Here is a 14,889-nt window from a genome sequence, read left to right as displayed (position 1 = left end):
AGAACCTCATTATCATACCTCATTTGCATGTCTCACATCTGATTGGCTACTCTCTCTCAGTACCTTACAGAACCTCATTATCATACCTCATTTGCATGTCTCACATCTGATTGGTTATACTCTCAGTACCTTACAGAACCTCATTATCATGCCTGGGCCAGGCAGTGTCTTTGCAAAAAACTTTACTGCATATGTACACATTGGTTGTTTGTCCAATCTTATGCGTGGTGGCCAGCAGTAGTCAGTGCCACTCTGCAACGGCACATGTGGCTTCCCACATCTCCCCCTGTTTGTTTTAATAAAATGAGGCTGGACTAGGCCTGTGCAATTATGCCCATCCGCCGTGGCTCCTGTTTTAGGTCGTTCCTCTAATGTCACAGCCTTACCCGTCATAGGGTAACCCTATCGCCACCGGGCCCCATGTCTTAGGTTGGACTGTGCAGGAGGAAAGTTGCCCGTCTCTGGATACCACAGTGCTGTGTGACAATAACTGCTAAATGACCTAGGGCGAACTCTGCAAAAGAGGCCAGCCAAAAAATGAATTAGTGGGGAAATCATGATCACCCTATTGATGAGCAAGGGCTGATCAATGATCGTTGAGTCTCTCTCATCTAATCTCATGCTGACTAATTCTTGAGCATAGATAACCAAATTTCAGGGGAGGAGCCGTTTTCAATAGCTAAAAGTGCCTGAGTTATAATCACCTTGTCACGTTTTTGTTGAGTTCTGAATTTGCATACCAATCAGAGCATGAACACCAGTCCACAGCATATGGCAGCACCAAACAAAATCACTCCCACCCATTCCTTAAAGTAAGAAAAAGCAGAGGTAAGCCAAGAGGTAAAGTCTCCAAGGGTCACTGGTTCCACTCTGGTCCCATTAAGGTTCAGGATCTGCATCTGCAGCCTCGTCTGCAACCTTCCCAGCTCCTGCGACCAGTTCTCCTTCAGGTAATTCGATAGGTCTGTACTTTTAATAAAAGAATTATTAATGTACCTATTGGGAGTAATGCACACATGCAAAGTGGATGCCACACAACTCATTTGTATGACATCCATCATCTGTTCCATGTCATGTTGTAAAATATCCACTCTCTGATTCACTAACATTAACCCTGAGGTGATATGAGAATCCACCCTTTGCAGGGTAAGCAATGCCTCAGACGTTTTTTCTGCTATCTGACTTATAGTGTCAGCAGTATTAATTTGATCTGCCCAATTAGAGATAATCTTTTTCTTAAAAAATATACAGGGTGTAAAAGGTTTATCCACATTATGCACAAAGCATAATGTATAATTGAAATGAAAACTAGTACTCTTATACACCCGTGGCTCTTGAGGAGTTTGTCGTGCATAAGGCACATCCAAAAAACATTCCTTTGCAAAAAACAAAGGCTAGGTAGAAGAATTGGAATGTACCGGTAAAGGTACTGGCCATGATCTTACTATGGCCCATAAAGGTATACTTATCCTGGTTTCAATCATCAGGAGCAGGAGAATCATCTTGGGGTTCATCTTGCTCTTTCAGGGTCCTTGTCAGTCGCGTCGGGACCCAAAGTGGATTTTCTTCACCCTGTGGAAAAACACAAATAGCTCCCCGGGACCTGATTAAGATAGGATCCGGGCCATACCATTTATTATCAAGGACATTTTTCCATTTGACCATTTCATTGGGCGATTGAGGCCATTGTCCATGCCTTTCAGCTGGTGATCTTCCAGCATCATCTAATTTTAGAAAATTAAGAGTAAATATTGCAAGGGATAGAGCCATCTTTGGTGTCATAGCCTCTATTCCCCCTTTCTGTTTTTGCAAATATTGTTTCAGAGTGCGGTGGGCTCTCTCAATAATGCCTTGGCCCTGTGGATTATAGGGAAATCCAGTAATATGTTTTACTTGCATTTGTTTGCAAAATTGGCTAAATTTAGAAGAAGTATATGCAGGACCATTATCTGTCTTTAACACTAGGGGCTTGCCCCATGCAGCCCAAGCCTCTAAGCAGTGAGATATGACATGAACTGCTTTTTCCCCTGTCAAGGGAGAGGCATGTAGGACACCAGAACTGGTATCGATAGACACATGTACATATTGTAATTTCCCAAAAGATGGGATATGCGAGACGTCCATTTGCCAAACATCTAGGGGTCGCAATCCGCGAGGATTAACACCCACGGAAGGTGCATTAATAAATTCTACACATTTACCACACTGTAGGACAATATCTCGGGCTTCTGTTCGTGTGAGCTTAAATTTTTGTCGTAATGTAGAAGCAGGGACATGATAAAGCTGATGAAAATTCTTAGCACTTTCTATAGAACTTTGTGATAGGAAAATCATGTCTCTGGTGGCTGAGTCAGCAATTGCATTTCCCTTAACCATAGGTCCAGGTAATGATGTATGTGCTCTAATATGTTGAATATAAAAGGGATGCTCACGCATCAAAATACAATTTTGTATTTTCCTCAAAATTTCAGATACTGGACTAGACTGCTTAAAATTTCCGGCAGTCTCTAATGCTAGAACCGCATTAACTACATAAACAGAATCAGAGATAATATTTATGGGCATAGGAAATCTTTTAAAAACTTCTAAAACCACCAAACATTCTACCAATTGAGGGGCTCCTGGTGTAAATTGCAACCTTACAGCCTTTTCATTGATTACATAACTTCCAATTCCTGTTTTTGATCCATCTGTATAAATATCAATGGCTCCCTTTATAGGGGTATTAGCCGTTACCTTTGGAAATATTACTGGATGTAATAACATAAAATGTAATAACGGATGTTTAGGATAATGATTATCAATTAAACCAGAAAAACTGCATCTAAGAATGGCCCATTCATCTATAGTAGCACACAGTATTTGCATTTGTGCGACAGTATAAGGGACAATTATGCTATCAGGCATTTTTCCAAAGTGAGTAATTGAAGTTTTTATCCCTTTGTGGGCCATATTTGCTACCATGGTGGGATAATGCTCTATAGTCTTATTGGGGGATATATGTGGATGTATCCATACTAAAGGACCATCTTGCCATAACACAGCAGTTGGCAAATTTATGGTTCTTAATATGCATAGGTACAAAGGTTCTTGCTCATTTATACGATTTAACTGTGCTTTTTGGATAGCTCTTTCCACCTTCCTAAGAACATCAGAAGCCTCAGGTGTTAACTGTCTCAATGAGGTAATATGTGATTCTCCTTCTAAAATTTGAAATAAAGGTTTTAATTCCGAAGTAGGGATCCTTAAATAAGGTCTAATCCAATTTATATCTCCTAATAATTTTTGAAAATCATTTAATGTCTTTAGATGATCTTTTTTTATACTAATCTTTTGTGGGGTGACACATCGTAAAGTAATAGTGGCTCCTAAAAAATGACTAACATTAGACTGCTGTACTTTTTCTGGTGCAATAATCAAGCCATTATTTTTTAAAGTTTCATTAAGCAAGCCATAAGCTTGCTGTATACTTTCTTCTTCAGGTCCACAAATCACTATATCGTCCATATAATGACAAATTTTTAAGGAGGGGAAACCATCCCTAACCGGTTGCAAAGCTTTTCCTACATATAACTGACATATTGTAGGGCTATTTGCCATTCCTTGGGGTAATACCCGCCATTGGTACCTTTTATCAGGCTCCATATGATTAATAGAAGGCAAGGTGAATGCAAATCTAGGTTTATCTTTCTTATTTAATGGAATGGAAAAGAAACAATCCTTAATATCTACTACTATAATTCTCCAATCCTTAGGTAGAGCTGAGAGTAGGGGGAGTCCTCTTTGTACAGGACCCATAACTTGCATTTGTGCATTAATGGCTCTTAGGTCATGTAACAATCTCCATTTACCTGACTTCTTCTTTACAACGAAAATAGGGGTGTTCCAGGGTGATTGAGTGGGTTCCACATGTCCCAGGTCTAATTGTTTTTGTAATAATTCTTTAGCTGCTTTTAACTTCTCAGAGGGTAAAGGCCACTGAGGCACCCACACCGTGTCCTCCGTACGCCATGGAATGGGCAAAGGCTCCTCAGTGGCCCCTAGAAAAAACTCAGCCCTTTCTTATCTACTTTTTCTGTGGCTTTAACTGGTGAAATTCTACCTTGTAAGTTTTTTCCAAGACCTAGTCCAGGTATATATCCCATTCCTTTCATCATTTCCTTGTTTTTCTGAGAGTAATCATTAGTCAATATAAAGTTCATGGCTGACAACACATCTCTTCCCCATAAGTTTACAGGTAAAGGGAGTACATAAGGTTGAAAAAGCCCTGTTCTTCCTTCTTTATCTTTCCATTGTAAGGATTTTGCACTTATAGTTGGGGTAGCCTCATATCCTAATCCTTGTAAGCTATGTGACGATTGATTAACAGGCCAAGAAGCGGGCCACCAATTACTGGATATAATGCTTTTATCTGCTCCTGTATCCATTATACCTTGAAAGGTTTTTCCTTCTATTTGTAATTGTAAAGTGGGACGATTATCCAAATCTAAAGATATGTAGGCCACATTAGTTCCTGTAGAACCGAGTCCCTTATCTCCTCGGGAATCCTGGCTACTGGGGAACATGTTATGCAAACTAGGAAGAATCAGTAATTGAGCAATGCGATCTCCAGGAGAAATGGCTACAATACCTCGGGGTGCAGAACACATAATCTTAACTTGTCCCTCATAATCTGAGTCTATAACTCCGGGATGTATCATCAATCCTTTCAAAGCAGAAAAGGACCTACCCAACAGTAGGCCCACTGTATCCTTTGGTAAGGGACCTCTAAAATCTGATGAAATAGGTTGGCACCCCATTTGAGGTGTAAGAATTACTCTGGAGGTGGCACAGATGTCCAATCCTGCTGAACCCGGAGTGGCTCTCCTTGGTCTCTGGGTGGCCTCATGGACACTGTGGTCTGAAATGCCCCATACATTTGGGGGCCCTGGGGACGGGGGCCCCTCACCCCGTTTTTTGGCTGTTGCACTTTAAACTGAGGTATTGGCCTTCCTTTTATATCTCTGACTGATCTACATTCATTTGCCCAATGTCTTCCTTTCCCACATTTTGGGCAAGTACCTGGTTCTGTCTTTTCAAACCTATTCTTTCTACCCTTTGTACACTGCTTTTGCATATGACCTGTTTGTCCACAATTATAGCAGGTTATTTCTTTTGCTTGCGCCATCAAAACTGCGGCAGCCAGCCCTGCATTTGAAAGAGGTCCTCCTATTTCTCTACAGGCTTTCATCCATGCTTATAGCCCTTTCCCTTTCCATGGTGTGATAGCATTTCTACATTCTTTGGTACATTGCTCATAAACTAATTGTTCAATTAATGGCATTGCGGCCTCAGCATCACCAAATATACGTCCTGCCGCTTCCATCATGCAAGCCACAAATTCAGAGAATGGCTCATTAGTTCCCTGAATAATTTTTGTCAAGTTACCAGATACCTCTCCTCTATTAGGCAATGCTTTCCAAGCTTTCACTGCTGCCTGATTAATTTGATCATAGACCTGCACTGGGTATCCTAATTGATTGTTTGTCCATATACCCTGACCTGTAAGCATTTCAAAGCTCCATGCTTGTTGCCCTGCAGTAGCATTAGTACGGGCCTGACTCAAACACAGATCATGCCATATAGACTTCCAATCTAGATACTGTCCCATCGTAAGACATGCCTTTACCACACTCATCCAGTCAAAAGGAGTCATGGCATTGTGAGCCAATCTATCAATTTGGGACTGAGTAAATGAGGCATTAACTCCATAGGTCCTTACTGACTCTGCTAGCTCTTTTACTTGTTTATGCGATATTGGCTCATGATATCGCTGTTGAGCATGATCCTGAAAAACAGGAAAAGCCTGACATATTTTTTGCAACCCTTTAGGAGTGCAAAAAGAGTGACCATTGCCAATTGCTTTCTTATCTGCATAAGGCGGAGTAGGTGGGGGAGCACTGAAACTCCTCCCTATTGGACCAGATCTTTCTGCCTCATACTCCGCAGCAGCCTCCTTCAAATCTTCCTCCTCTCCTGTTGATAATTCGGAATCCTCTGAGCTAGACAATTCTAACGACTCAGAGTCCTCGAGAGGAGGGTAAATTGACTTAATTTTCTGCTTTTTACTATTTTTTATACTATTTTTTGTATCTTTACATTTTGGGAGTTGACAATTAAAGCCATGATATAAGATCAAGGCAAGAAAGATAGCAACCCCAGCAACAATTATCAGATCTATTTCGTAGGAGAGCATGCCTCTCACATTAATTTCTTTCTACTTACCGGTACCACCTTTCCTCAGCTGAAGAGTTCTGAATCCACTCCGGATCCTTCTCAGCAGTCTGTTTTGCAGGAACACTTCATTACCACCGTTCCCCAGCTGAAGAGTTCTGAATCCATGCCGGATCCTTCTCAGCAGTCTGTTTTGCGGGAACCTTTATTAACTGCTCCTTCCCCGTGATGCAGTTCTGAATCCTCCCTGTAGCAGGGGGTCTTCGCTTGTGCCTGAAGATGTTTCTTGTCCCGGGTTTTCGGCACCACTTCTTGCGCGCTCGACTGGCCAGGAAGAACGACGCTGCAACAGGATCCTTCTGTACACGTTTATTGGGAGAGCTTGATTGTAGAGGCGAAAAGACTTCGAGCCCAGAACTGGTGCTGCTTTTATAGGCCTAGGAGGGGCGTGTCTCACACCCGGATTGGTTATACACTAAGCCTCATTTGCATGTTCCTCATCTGATTGGCTACTCTCTCTCAGTACTTTACAGAACCTCATTATCATACCTCATTTGCATGTCTCACATCTGATTGGCTACTCTCTCTCAGTACCTTACAGAACCTCATTATCATACCTCATTTGCATGTCTCACATCTGATTGGTTATACTCTCAGTACCTTACAGAACCTCATTATCATGCCTGGGCCAGGCAGTGTCTTTGCAAAAAACTTTACTGCATATGTACACATTGGTTGTTTGTCCAATCTTATGCGTGGTGGCCAGCAGTAGTCAGTGCCACTCTGCAACGGCACATGTGGCTTCCCACAGTAACCCAATCACAAAAGAACACACAGGTTATGCACTCACTGATAAATGGATATTAGCCCAAAAGCTCCAAACAACCAGGATACAATTCAGAGACCACATGAAGCTCAATAAGAAGGAAGACCAAAGTGTGGGTGCTTCGGTCCTTCTTAGAAGGAGAACAAAATACTCACAGGAGCAATTATGGAAATAAAGTGTAGAGCAGAGACTGAAGGAAAGGCCACCCAGAAACTGTCCCACCTGGGGATTCATTCCATATACACTATGTGGTTGCCAAGAAGTGCATGCTGAAAGGAGCCTAATATGGCTGTCTCCTGAGAGGCTCTGCCACAGCCTTACAAATAGAGAGGCAGATGTTAGCAGCCAACCATTGTACTGAGCGTGGCATCCCTGATAGAGGAGTTAGAGAAAGGACTGAAGGAGTTGAAGGGGTTTGCAACCCCATAGGAAGAACAAGATCAACCAAGCAGACTCCCCAGAGCTCCCAGGGACTAAGCCATCAACAAAGGAGTACACATGGCTCCAGCTGCGAATGTAGCAGAGGATGGCCTTGTCAGGCATCAATGGGAGGAGAGGTCCTTGGTCCTATGAAGGCTGGATAGATGCCCCAGTATAGGGGAATTGAGGGTGGGGAGATGGGAGTGGGTGGGTGGAGGAACACCCTCATAGAAGCAGGGGGAGGGAGAATGTGATAGGGTATTTCCAGGAGGGAGGAAAACTGGGTAAGGGGATAACATTTGAAATGTAAATAAAGAAAATATCCAATTTAAAAAAGAAGAACTGCCATTGCAGATTTATTCAGAGTTTCAATATCTAGGGGGTAAGAGGCTGTGATACTAACTAAACACATAGTCACCTCCTGGGCTTAGCCCTCTTGGGCTAACCTTATGCCACCCACTTCGTGAGATCCCTTGTCTCTGAAGTGACAACTTTGAAAGTGCCATCTTAATGCAGCTGAGGTGGTACACACCTTTAATCCCTGCACTGGAGATAGAGAGGCAGGAAGATCAAGACTTCCAAGTCATCTTGGCTACTTAAGGAGTTGGAAGCCATGCTAGATTCCATGAAACTCTGTGTCAGAAAAGAACTCAAATTCAGAGACCAAGTACAGTTCCAAGTGTGTGTGTGTGTTTAATGGGGAAAAACAAAACAAACAAACAAACAACAGCAACAACAAACGGAAACCTGTTGTGAATTTTTCAGACTTCTGTCTTTTGTGCTGTAGAGACCCTGATGCTCAGAGCTAAATGCTCAAGAATTTAGTTTTAGTCGCTTTGGGTCTAGTTTTAGCTGGACACGGTTGCTGCTGTTGCTACTGTAGTTGAGGTAGGCTGGAAAGGGGCATAGGCAGGCTCAAAATCAGGGGTACCCCAGTACCCTGAGGGCTGGAAGCTTTGCCCCAGATCCTATATCGGCTGTCTCTTCCCCTGTGGTCTGCCTCCTTCCTCCTGCTTAAGTTGGAGGGAGTCCTGTAGCTGACATTACTTCTCGTTTCTCTCTCTTGCACTCTGTCTGTGTGCCCTCTAACAGGGAAGGGGGAGAATACAGCACCTCAAAAACATGATCACCTTCCACATTAAACTCAGCGATAGGGAGGAAATGATGTCTGCGCTCTTCCTCCAGACCCTGAGTCCTGGCTTCCCTGATACACTCCATGCTGTCTTCAGGCGGTGGCTTGGTATGTGGCCGGAGCCCCCGAACTGCTGACTAAACAGAACGGAAGTCAAGCAGGGGAAAATCCAAAAACAGCATAATTACAAGGGAACATTTTATGTTGAAAACATTGCTTGGCTGGAAAATTTGAAAGAGAAAAGCTTGAGCAAGTTCTCCGCAGTCCTGCCTCCAGAAACATAGTCTTACAAGGTTAGTTCTGTAATGGTCCGAAAGTGGAGGAGCGTTTCCCTCAGAGTGGCGGCTTTCCCTACTGAGGGGCCTCTCCAAAAGACAGCACCGGCTGACTCTAGGCAAAGGTCCCTGGAAAGAACTCAGTCCTCCACTGTACCTGCTGGGGAGTGAAGTTATCTATGTCCACACTCTACCTGTCAGGGCCATGCCAGAAGCCACAATGTGAACATCTAAACAGAACTGTTCCCTAGGCTGCACACGAATGAGGTTCTTCCTCTCCCACCTCACAGCGACACGAAGGCAAGTGAGCTTGAGTTAGACCATCCTTGCTCAACTTCACAAATCTGTAATGAGAACGATGCATGGTAACTAGAGCAGTCTAGATTCAAGCCTGGCAAAACAAAACAAAACAAAACAAAACAAAACAAAACAAAGCAAAGCAAAACAAAACAAAACACCCTTCTGGCCAGCGCAGAGACAGCCCGGAAACGAGGACAGCTCAGGAGACCTGTTTCCCACCGGTGGCTCCAGGTCTCCAACTTCAAGCTGCTCCCAATCTGTAACTGCTTTCTGCCCCAGTAATCTAAAGAAAGAAGGCAATATGCCTGGTATAAAGAGTTTCTCTGAGTCTAAACCGATGTCCTATGAGAGGCTTCTGTTTTTCAAGATTTTAATAGGCCCTCATCCACTAGAGACACCACCCAAAAGCAGAGAATCTGAATGGAAGGATCATATCTAGTGCACCCCTGTGTGCCAGCCTGAGTCCAGTTGGGGGAATGGCAGTCCAGATGGTGGTGGCACACATCTTTAATTCCAGCACTCCAGAGGCGGAGACGGAGGTGGGCAGACCTCTGAGTTTGAGGCCAGACTGGTCTACAGAGTGAGTTCTAGGAGTCAAAGCTACAGAGAGAAACCCTGTCTCAAAACAACAACAAAAGAATTAGGGAAATGGGACTGGAGAGAAGGCTCAGTGGTTTCGAGCACTTGCTGTTCCTGCAGAGGACTTGGGTTTAGTTCCCAGCATCCACATGGTAGTTCACAATCTCCAATTCCAGGGATCCAACCCCATCTTCCAGGTGGGAGCCCCAGGTATGTGTGTAGTGCACATACATAGACTCAGACAAAACACTCATACACATAAAAGTGAATCAATTAAAGAGTATTTTTTAAAGCAAGCTGTGAGAAGACCCTTTGAGAGGGGAAGCCCGGGCAGGGGTCCCCATGCTGCACCCCACCCCACCATTAGTGTGACGTTTTCTTGTTTTGGTTCTTTGAAATTACTGTGTAGTCTGAGCTGGCCTGGAGTTCATGGTAATCTCCCTGCCTCAGCTTTCCAAATGCTGCTATTACAGGTACAAGCTGCCATACTTGACTGGAAAAGGGTTTTGACAAGTCACCCAACCCGCATCTTTCCTGCCACCCTAATCTTTTCTTAGTATTGGCATACCGACACCTGCTTCCTTTTGACCGTTCAATGTGTGCACGCCATCATACTTCCATTTTTGTTAGCCCTTCTCACTGCCTTTCCCATCCTAGCCATTCCCATCTTTCTGGTCCCTTCTGCTCTCATGACACATAGGTTTCATGACTTCCCCTTGTCTCCCACTCCCTTTTCTTAAATCTCTTTCTCCTCCTCCTCATAGCGCCTTTTCTTCCTTCATGTCATATATACTTATATAAATACAAACACATATGCATGCATCATATGCATAAACATCCACCATATACACACACATACATATCTATGGGTGCTGGGAACCAAACTTGAGTCCTCTGGACAAACACTCCTTTTGTTGTTGTTGTTGTTTGCTGTTGTTGTTGTTGATGATGATATATGGGTGTTTTGCCTACATGTTTGTGAGCTACTTGTGTGCCTGGTGCCCACAGAGGCCAGAAGGGGCCTCTGGAACTTGACTTACAGACAGTTCTGGGCTGCTATGTGGGTGCTGGGAACGGAATGTGGATCCTCTTGGAAGAGCATCAGTGCTCCCAAGCACTGAGCCATCTCTGCAGTTTGCCCCGGTTTTACTCTTGTCCATGTGGATATCCAGTTTACTCCGCATGGCACACATCTCTGCTCTCCAGTGGTCTCTCTTGGCAAGATTAGGTGCCCAGAGGCGTGTGTGCTTGTGTCCATTGCTCGGCATATCTTCGTGTCCAAATCACATTACAAATAGAGATGAAGTGACAAGGCACAGACAGCACCCTGCACAGTGCTGCGACTCGGTGAGCATTCCAGAAGCTACAACAGGAAGGAGTTCGCCATGGTTCCGGCTACAGTTTTCTGTGTTCCGGTCTTCACTCCCTGCTTCCCGGCTCATTCCTGCATGGGGTATTTACTAAACACGCTCTCCTGATTCTCCCTCACACTGATTCTTCTCCTGTCTGGTAAAATTATGTCCCACCCTTTATCCGCTGCTCTGTCTTTGCTTTGCGTGGGAGAAGTGGCAGTCCCAAGGTGTTCTGGGTCAACTCAGTCCCAGTGTCCTATGATGCCACGGGACCACGGAAAGCGGCCAGCAGACCAGTGTGTAGCATGTAGCTTGATGCAGACTTACTGTCAGAAGCTCGTCCTGGGTGGCATCAAGACCAGACCATCCTCGGCAAATGAGCACAGAAATGTCAGCATGAAGAAGGGTCAGGACACAAGGAACCACGTTAACTGGAATCCCAGGTTTATCTGAAGCTGACTCCGAACCCTCTTCTGCTAGGGGCAGCAACGCGCTCCACTTACAGTTTTATCCTTTATAATCTGCTGAGGAAGTAATGGGGGAAATTCAGCAAGCACGCTTGGGAGTGGGCACGGCAGTTAAGGCTAAGATGGCCACTGGGGTTTTTGTTTGAGGGGTTTGTTTTTACTTTTTTGTTTTTGGCTTTTTTCATCGATTATTACAAATACAATATGGTTAGAACTCCATTTTTCCCATGCAGAGACAGAAATTTACTTAGTTTGTTGCGCACTTATTTAGTTCCCCTTCTTTAGGCCAGGATATTTAGAGACATAAAAATATCTTGGCCTAAAACTTTCTGGAATTCACCCAAGATAAATTGTTAGATATAAGCAAAGTAACTCATATTTTATGTCCTCTGATGCTATTGCCAAAGTACTTAGTAACAAGCAAGCTTCCTTGTTACTAGATATCCACCTTCCCAGCTCCTCATTAGCAAGAATGTAGCAAAAAACAAACCCCAAACCACCATTAGCACAGCACCAGTACACAAGAAAAAAAAATTTAAATTTAGTTTTAAAAAATTGTGTATATCAGTTTCTTGACCAGGGGAGTCCTCCCAGCCTGGCTGCTGTGCTCCCTGAAGACTCCTCCCTACAAGCCTGCACAGCTCCTTCAAATTCCAGCCCCAACTCTCTTGTTCTCCCTGCCTCACTCACTCTGTTTCCAACTGTCTTGACGGAATGGGCTTGGTATCACCCAAAGAAGAAACCCCTTTAGAGAACGGAGGCCTGGATGAAGCTGGCGAGCGGCCCCAAGCTGTACAACAGGGTTGCTTCATTTCTTGATTGAGACAAAACACAAATCCCCTTTGTTAGGTTCATTTGACATTTATTTATTTGTTGCATGGCACAGTGTGTGTGGAAGCCAAAGATTCATGAGTTGGTTCTCGCCTTCTACCATTTGAATTTTGAGGATGAAAATCAGGTCTTCCAGCTTGGTGGCTCACACCTTGCGAATGGAAGCCATCTTGCTGTCTGTAGTATTTCTTTCATATTCAAATGCATGGATTTTTTTTTGTTTTGTTTTAGGAAAGAAATGGTAGGAATGTAAATGTGTGCTGTGTGTGTGTGTGTGTGTGTGTGTGTGCGCGCGCGCGCGCGCGTGCGCGTGTACCTGTAGATACACAGATGGGGAAGGCGTAATTTCCCTTAGGAAAGGAGCAGGAAACTGACTAGGAGTGGTTGATCCTGATACCCAATACATGACAGAAAGGCCTGAGGCGCCTTCTCAATGACAAGGCCAGTGTCTGCATCAGTGACTTTTTATATTTCTCTGGGAAATCTACAGTATTGAGTTATAGTTCCCAAGACAGAAAAACAAACCATAAAGAGGAGACAAGATTAGTCTCAACAATGATGAACTGAGCTCTGGAATCCAAGATTTAGTCAAACAAAAATCAATGTATGAGCAATAAACAGTGAAAGCATATGAAGGAAAAAAAAACATGTTTATAATAATGATATGAACGATAGTAATGAAAAACTGCAAGGCATCCAAGAGTAGTTCAATTACAATGTGTATCAATATCTGTTTAGAGAAAATTATAATTATTACTGAACTCAAGCGTGAGCGATATTAAGATTCCATTCAAGCACATAACTATATTCTCTGGAGTTTTCTATATGCTTAAAGTTTGAGTTAGGATATAAAATGAAAATGAATTTAATTTGCCTTTCTAGTTATCCATGGTATCCGTGCTGTTATTATATCTGATAAGTGGTAAATGTGCCTTTACTTACCATGTTCTATCATCAACTGTTGTCCGATCAAGTGTTCCCTGGAGCCAAGGTTGCAGAAAGTGTGGCACCCAGGTAAACGAGCCATGCTGCAACAGCGACACCTAGTGGTCACAATAGTGACATTCCACCTCCTTGCCCCAGCCATAACTGTAGAGGCTAGGAGAAATGGTCTTTTCATATGATCTTTTTGAATTGTAAGTTTTCTAATACATATGTAGTAGTTTCTCGTTAACATTTTGTCAGGAACTAAGAATATTGAGCATCTTTTCAAATGCATGGCCACACACAGAGTTTTACCTTTTTGTTTTGTTTACTACGATGGGCGGGAACTGCATGCCACCACCTGCTTGCGGAGATGGAAAGACAATTTTAAGGAGTCAATATCTCCTTCCACTTTTATGTGTGTTCCGGGTACTGAACTCAGGTCACCCGGCTTCCACGGCAAGGGCCTTTTACCTGATGAGCAATCCCACCAGCTTCATATCTTTTTAAAAGCTTTTTGTTATTGTGTATATATGTGTGCCTGTGTGGGTTTACACATCACAGGGCATTGGAAACCCAGAACCTTGAGTTATAGGCAGATGTGGGTCACCTGACAGTGCGGGGACTGAACTCCGGTGCCTTGCAAGAGCAGCAAGGGCTCCTAACCACTGAGCGATCTCCCTTCAGTATTTTCTTAAATAAAGCTATGTATCCATGTTTTCATTAGTTTAGTGGTTGGTTTCTAGGGGTTCTCGGTGTATTCTGTACATGTGTCCTCTTACGAATACAGAGGATAAAAAATTTTCCCATTTGTGGCTTGACTTGTTCTCTCCACACTGCCTTCCAGAGAGCAGGTCAGGTTACCACATTTTGTGTGCTAGATCATGCTGTTGGTACTGTGACTTAAAGTCTTTAACTCATGGTCTCATCTTGGGCCATTCTTTCTGTTTAAATGATGCCATTTTAGTATAATATTAAATTGTTGCTATGGTACAGGCTGTAGCTGTACCTTCATCATTTGAGCACAATATTGCTTTTTTTAGATCTCATTTTTTATTAAACTAATAAAATTTATTTTAAAATATACAACTCAGTATTGACATTTTAAGTCATCAAAATAATTTATAATAGTTAAATACCTCTTAAATATAAATGATATCTTCTGAAGCTAAAAGTAGTATGCACTCAACGAGTTTTTAAAATCTATTTGGAATATAAAACATGATAGTAGAAAAAAATCTCTTATGAAGTCCTCTAAGGAAGGAAATTTTGGAGCCAGTCCCACAACACCCAGAGGAAGCTCCATTCCCAGAATCATAGGATCAGAGGTGAGGAGAACACAACATCTGCCCAACACCAGGAGTAACTGGGAGCAGCAGGACTCAGGCGCCCAGGAACTCCACCCCACCAGAGACACAGATCCTTCCAGTCTGGGCTGGTGCCCTCAGCAGACCTTAAGTGCAAACTCTGAAGCCAGTCCCACAACAACCAGAGGAAGCTCCACTCCCAGGCACTCTAACACACCCAGGTCCACAGAATGACAGGATCATGGGATTCCAGGAGCTTGGTC

The sequence above is a fragment of the Mus musculus genome, chromosome 10, assembly GCF_000001635.26.
Source record: "Mus musculus strain C57BL/6J chromosome 10, GRCm38.p6 C57BL/6J".
Classification (NCBI taxonomy): Eukaryota; Metazoa; Chordata; class Mammalia; order Rodentia; family Muridae; genus Mus; species Mus musculus.
The sequence above is the reverse complement of the archived record's forward strand: the minus strand, read 5'-3'. Positions refer to the sequence as shown.